General features: G+C 39.1%; 1 pseudogene; it reads right to left on the reverse strand.

The window, feature by feature from the left end:
* Window positions 1-355: 355 nt before the first annotated feature.
* On the reverse strand, window positions 356-2,078 carry LOC131796161 (uncharacterized; annotated as a pseudogene).
* Between the last annotated feature and the right edge of the window lie 3,852 nt (window positions 2,079-5,930).

Genomic DNA, 5,930 nt, shown 5'->3' on the forward strand with positions numbered 1-5,930 from the left:
TTCTTTTCCGAGTCATTTTACAACTGTAATATTTTTTCTGTATCATTGATATAACAGTAACTGTAACACTTAGTTAGAAATAGAATTTGATTTTATTTTGTTATAAACCATTGGTCTTCCTATGCACTGGAGCAATGAACTTTATATGGTATAATGTAAGAACAGGTCTGTTCTTGTGTCAATATACCTCTTGGTTTTTGAACTGTATATGCCAGTACATATATAATTAAATAAACATTAACATCTCAATTCCTTGTGAGAACATTTTTTTTACACATTTTTACTAAATATTTTAAATATGAATAAATTGATATCAGTAGGAAAGAGTCTTGCAACTGCCTAGAGTGTTCTGTTCTTAACATCCATCTCTTAAAAGAGACATGTATGTGCCAGCAGAATGTCCTTGGGGAACATGTTCTTGCACTTGGCTCGTTGTGTCGTGGCTGTTCATTTCTATCTCAAACAGAATGTCACTTATTCTCTTTTCAGCAATCATTCTTCTGTCAAATGTTTCTAGCTTTTCTGAGACGTACTTGGAAAATGAACACTGTTCCTTAATTAGCACAGGTTGAGGGCAAGTTGTCTCTCGAAGTACTTTGACACAAGTCGATAGAAAGTTCTCTTTCCTGGCCTCCATGGCTTTTCTTGCCTTTTTACTAATCCTTGGAGTGGCTTCCAAAATTTCAGTAGTTGAAGCAGATGACAGTGATTCCTGATCAAATTCGTCCTGTGTATTATTGAGCAACTCTTGGTCCGGGGACAGGTTATCTTTGCTCTTAGCAGCTTGCTCTACTGGACGAAGAAATTGTAGTTTATCGTAGAACACCCGTGTGGACTTGTATTTTTCACTGGTTGCTTGTCCTACATACATACATACATACATTCTTTATTTGATAAGTAGGTTGTGTGAAAGGCAGCCAAAGGGCTGATGTGGACCTACTATACTAAATATTAAGAATTACATATATATAAAAATTGCAATAATAACTTAGAACTACTATATACAAATAAAATGGTGTTCACTAAGACTAACATATAAATCTAAAAGTAAATGAAATGGTCCTTTCTGTTGGCAACTACTGTTGCCTCTTTCTCAAATGAAAAATTGTCAATAGTCTTAACATGTTTACGTAAAATTTGTTTAAAAGAATAAAAACTTTCAGGTACTTTAACTAATCTATTTACAAAATTCCAAATAACAGGACCTCTGTATCGTAGGGAGTTCCTGCCGGTCTCTGATCTAAATCTAATGACATTAAATTGGTTAGGAACACGAGAAGATCTAGAAGAAACTCTTTTAGAAAACAGTTCACATATCGACTGGGTCGTTGTTCCAAAATATACTTTGTGCAAGAGAAACAGTACAGATTTTTTATAGAAGTAAGAGATGGGCAGCCAGTCGGATTTCATGAGACATGTGTCATCTGCCATCGTTGAGTCGAGGTTATTCACAATACGAGCTGCTCTTGCATGAATATGGTTTAGAGAGTTCAGTGCGGAAGGAGAACAATTTCCCCATACCGAAATTCCATACGTTACACTGGGGATAATTGTTTTAAAGTATATTTCCTCGAGAACCTTCTTCGGAAGGATTCTCATTCTCTTCAACGCTCCAACCTTCTGCGTAAAAGATTTCTTCACTGAGTCAATGTGCACAGACCATGTCAGCTTATTGTCAATTTTAACTCCAAGACAAGTGGTGTAATTAACCAGGTCGATATGGCCAGTGTTAAAGTGGAGGGGAGGTATAGGCCCAACAAAAGAGGTTTTACTTAGTATCATTGCTTCAGTTTTAATTGGGTGGATGGTTAGCTGATTCTTAATGCTCCACAGGAGAACTTGCTCCAATGATTTATTTAGTGACAACATAACCTGGTCAACATAACCTGACTTACAGGAGTTTGTTTTGGCAATTTCGCGACCAAGTTGCGTCCTCAGGCCCACTATTTTCGTCTTAATATCTTTTTTAGTATGCTTAAGTATGTCTTCCAGTTCTGTGTAAGCGACTTCTCTCTTTTCGCGATTGTGGTAGTCTTTATCAAAGACATCCCACAAACAGCTTCGCTTTTCCAGCTCATCTATGAGTGTGTCTATCTCGCCAGACTTCCATTTTGGTTTTTTTGTTTTGTCCGCCTCCAGAGCTTTCCTTTTCCTTGCTGCAGTGTTGATCTCTTCTGCAAAATCGTCTGGCGTATCATAGTCCTCCATTGTAGGATCAGCTGATTGAAATACTATCACCCGGATGTACTACAGCCACACAAAATTGTTTTGCGTTGCTACCGTCTTTGCATCCAAGGTGACCATGGTTTCGTTTTCTTAATTGCACATGCGCTTGCTCAACAATGTTGAAAGAGCAGGGCAAACGACTTCCAGAGAACAAAAGAAATGTTGAACGGATGTTGAAGCAAAGTTTAAAGGCTTTTAAACTCTTTCAACATCGATTCAACATGGCGGAAAGGGGGTGGCAAACGCTTTCAACATTGCCATTCAACAAAATCGAAAGGATGTTGAAGCAAATGTTGAAGCCGTTTGCTAGGGCCTTTACGATAGTCAAATAACATTGTTCTCACTGTCACCCCATTTCCATCCTTCCCAAGGGACCACGTATGGAGCATGCTTATCAGGGCCATGGTGGTTGATGACTTTGGGATCGCCCGATGCTGGTTTCCACAAATCACGTCCAGAACAGCTGGTTTAATGACATCTTCCACCACGAATTCCTTTGCTACCTTAGAGACACAAGACGTAAGTGAGATCAGCCTTAAGTCCTTTTTTAGGTCTAGCACGGGCTTCTTCTTAGGGAGAGGGGGAACATCGGCCATCTTCCAGATGGTGGGCAACCGCTGCTCACGGTATGATGCAATGAGGATTTATGTGATGGGAAAGGCCAGGATGTCCGAATACTCCTTCAAAAGCCAATTTGGCACGTTATCTGGCCCGGACGCCTTGCATTGATTGAGATTCGCCAAGACCTTCTGGACAGGTTCTTTGCTGACAGTTAAAAATTTGGGTGTGTCCTCCATGGGGAAGTGGGTAAGTGGCTCGTGTAACTTGTAAACTTGAAGAGGCTCGAGAAACGCAGAGTTAATGGCATTTGCTTGGTCTGGTCCGGAGAGACTTGAAAATTGCTCAATGTTTATTAGATTCAATAGGTCACCGTTTCTTGACGGTTTACGGTCAACTCGCCGACGGACCAACTCGCCGACACCAACTCGCCGACGTATCAAATCGAGTAGAGACGTCGGCGAGTTGGTCGTCAATCCAATACAACTTATTAGAAGCTAAACATACAGAAAATTAAACGATATTTAGAAAAAAAACATTGGACATTGGTGAACATTAAACAGAAGCTTAAACATCGGTGAACATTGGTGAACATCACCAATGACTATAACAGCTTAAGACGCGAACGAGTTATTGTGCGACAACAACACCGTAAAGACTCATCATGTCAATCGCTCAGATTTTTTAACGAAAACTCTCTAGACGAGATCTTTAGTAAAAAGCATTTCTTTTTATTTGCAACAAAGTTTATAAGGATCTTAAGGCGAATAAAGCGAAGTAAACATCACCAACGACTCTAACAGCTTAAGACGCGAACGAGTTATTGTGTGACAACAACACCGTAAAGACTCATCATGACAATCGGTCAGATTTTAAAGGAAACTTGGCTTTCTATTCAAGATCTTTAGTAAAAAGCAATTCTTTTTATTTGCAACGAAGTTTATAAGGATCTCAAGGCGAATAAAGTAAAGTAAACATCACCAATGACTCTAACAGCTTCAAACACGAACGAGTTATTGTATGACAACAACACTGTAAAGACTCATCATGACAATCGGTCAGATTTTTTAACGAAAACTTGGCTTTCTAGACAAGATCTTTGGTAAAAAGTATTTCTTTTTATTTGCAACAAAGTTTATAAGGATCTTAAGGCGAATAAAGCGAAGTAAACCTCACCAACGACTCTAACAGCTTCAGACGCGAACGAGATAAATTATTGTGTGACAACAACACCGTAAAGACTCATCATGTCAATCGCTCAGTTTTTTTTAACGAAAACTTGGCTTGCTAGACAAGATCTTTAGTAAAAAGCATTTCTTTTTATTTGCAACAAAGTTTATAAGGATCTTAAGGCGAATAAAGCGAAGTAAACCTCACCAAAGACTCTAACAGCTTCAGACGCGAACGAGTTATTGTGTGACAACACCACCGTAAAAACTCATCATGTCAATCGCTCAGTTTTTTTAACGAAAACTTGGCTTTCTAGACAAGATCTTTAGTAAAAAGCATTTCTTTTTATTTGCAACAAAGTTTATGAGGATCTTAATGCGAATAAAGCGAAGTAAACCTCACCAATGACTCTAACAGCTTCAGACGCGAACGAGTTGTGTGACAACAACACCGTAAAAACTCATCATGTCAATCGCTCAGTTTTTTTCACGAAAACTTGGCTTTCTAGACAAGATCTTTAGTAAAAAGCAATTCTTTTTATTTGCAACAAAGTTTATAAGGATCTGAAGGCGAATAAAGCTAAGTAAACCTCACCAATGACTCTAACAGCTTCAGACGCGAACAAGTTATTGTGTGACAACCATAGCAACCACGCGGAACCACGTTTTTTTTTAACTTTAAAGAAAGATTTATTCATGATCGAGAACGTTTGATTTACGATAAAAACGATAAAATTCCATTTATTATAAATATCAGATGAACATGTGAAAGTAATGTATATCATGCAATTACTCTGCTCTTGTAGGTCCGTTTAATCTCGACATCGATTTCAATAATTGGGCCACTGTTCTTTCACCATTTTCATATTTCTCCCATAATCCAAAAACCTTACTCTGTAATTGCCTAATAAAAAGAAATGCTTTTTACTAAAGATCTTGTCTAGAAAGCCAAGTTTTCGTTAAAAAAACTGAGCGATTGACATGCTGAGTCTTAACGGTGTTGTTGTCACACAATAACTCGTTCGCGTCTGAAGCTGTTAGAGTCGTTGGTGAGGTTTACTTCGCTTTATTCGCCTTAAGATCCTTATAAACTTTGTTGCAAATAAAAATAATTGCATTTTACTAAAGATCTCGTCTAGAAAGCCAAGTTTTCGTTAAAAAATCTGAGCGATTGACAAGATGAGTCTTTACGGTGTTGTTGTCGCACAATAACTCGTTCGTTATAGTCATTGGTGATGTTCACCAATGTTCATCGATGTTTAAGCTTCTGTTTGATGTTCACCAATGTTCGCCAGTGTTTTTTTACTAAATATCGTTTACTTCTCTGTATGTTTAACTTCTAATAAGTTGTATTGGATTGACGACCAACTCGCCGACGTCTCTACTCGATTTTATACGTCGGCGAGTTGGTGTCGGCGAGTTGGTCCGTCGGCGAGTTGACTGGTTACCTTCTTGACTTGGTGCCACTTAGCCGCTTAACCTCATCCTACCATTTCTTGGGATTTTTGCCCTTTAGCTGTTGAACCTTTGATTCGTAATAGCAGGCTTGACATGCTTTCCTCTCCCGGTTAACGAGGTTTCTAAGGTACTTGAATTGAGAGGACTCGGGGCCATGCATAGTAAAGGCCTTTTGTCTCTTCAGGATAAGGGCTTTCACTCTCTGAGTCATCCACGGGGTGTCAGCTGTACAAATACGAAATTGTTTCTCTGGCATTAAGATGTCAAGACCACAGATGTGCACTACCTTGGAAAAAACCTTCCACATTTCCTTGCACCCTCGAGTGGAGAAAACAATATGGACCGATCAATGCCATTCAGAAATCTCCCCATTGACGCTTTAGAGCTGGCCCTTACGTCTCACTTGGTAATGGCTTTCTTGGTGTTGTTGATGCGTTTCCTGTGCAGAGGAGTCGCCACCATGACATTATGATTGGACTATCCAAGTGGCATGAAAGGTTTTGGGGGGGAGTAGTGATC

This window comes from Pocillopora verrucosa, chromosome 14 (genome assembly GCF_036669915.1).
Source record: "Pocillopora verrucosa isolate sample1 chromosome 14, ASM3666991v2, whole genome shotgun sequence".
NCBI lineage: Eukaryota > Metazoa > Cnidaria > Anthozoa > Scleractinia > Pocilloporidae > Pocillopora > Pocillopora verrucosa.